We start from the raw sequence: 1,288 nt of genomic DNA, 5'->3' as shown, positions 1-1,288 counted from the left end.
GCTAGGCGTAGTGGCGCATGTCCCAGCTACTTGGGAAACTGAGGTGGGACAATCACTTGAACCTGGGAAGCGGAGGTTGCAGTGAGCCAAGATCACGTGCTACTGCACTCCAGCCTGGACAACAGAGTGAGACTCTGTCTCCAAAAAAAAAAAAAAAAAAAAGTGGTGAGAATTAGATTGGAACAAAATTCGGTTGAGGTCTGTGCTCAGATGCTGTTTCATGGATGTCTGATTCTACTCAAGGACACTTTGGGGATACAGAATCTAAGCACTAACGGTCCTCAGAGGTCTTCAGGGGATAAGGTTCCCTGTCCATTTTCCCTAGGAATCACCTCTATGGTATCCTTCTGTGTGCAAAGGAACCCACAGGGGAGGAGTAAAGATGGAACCTTCGATTCAGGAAGGTAATTGCAGGCAAGTAACTAAGCCTCAATTTCCTCAGGTGCAAAATGTGGGTAATTGACTTGCTTAATACATAGGATCGCTGTGAAGGCCAAACGGCTAGGATCACAAGCCTTGGAATTACAAGAGTCCCACCTCTGCTCTGTCATTTACTAGCTGTGTGAACCTCATACACTGATAAGTCCTTACTTTCACAGAGCCTCAGATTCTGTTCAGTAACGTGGTTGTAATAGTATTTACCTCCTAAGGTTGACCTGATGATTAACCAGAATAATGAATATAAAATGCTTAGCAAAAACGTACTCAGCAAATATTGGTTATAATGGTTGAGAAAATGACATGCACTACATACATGAGGTTTCATTGTCTGAAACACGTACGATTTGTTACGAAAAGACTTATCCTGGGCCGGCGCAGTGGCTTACGCCTGTAACCTCAGCACTTGGGGAGGCCGAGGCAGGAGGATTGCTTGAGACCTGTGCAACATGGTGAGATACTGTCTCTACAAAAAATCAGCCGACCATGGTGATGTGTGCCTGTACCTCAGCTACTCCGGAAGGTAAGGTGGGAGGATCCCTTGAGCCCAGGAGCAGTGAGGTTGCCGTGAGCCGTGATCGCGCCACAGCACTCCATCCTGGGCGACAGAGCAAGACCCTTTCTGAAAGAAAAAAAATTTTAAAAATAAATAAATAAATAAATGATTTTAAAAAGAAAAGAAAGACTTAATCGGGAGGATTGGCTACATAGTGCAAATAAACAGAACAAAAATCTAGGGCCACTGTAGCGGGCAAATTCGTTCACCAATTCCAACCAGACCCCGCCTCCAAGCAGGCAAGCCCCGCCTGCCCCAGGATGCACCCTTGTCCCCGCCCCGATGCGCCTGCGC

Source organism: Theropithecus gelada, chromosome 7a (assembly GCF_003255815.1).
Source record: "Theropithecus gelada isolate Dixy chromosome 7a, Tgel_1.0, whole genome shotgun sequence".
NCBI lineage: Eukaryota > Metazoa > Chordata > Mammalia > Primates > Cercopithecidae > Theropithecus > Theropithecus gelada.
The sequence above is the reverse complement of the archived record's forward strand: the minus strand, read 5'-3'. Positions refer to the sequence as shown.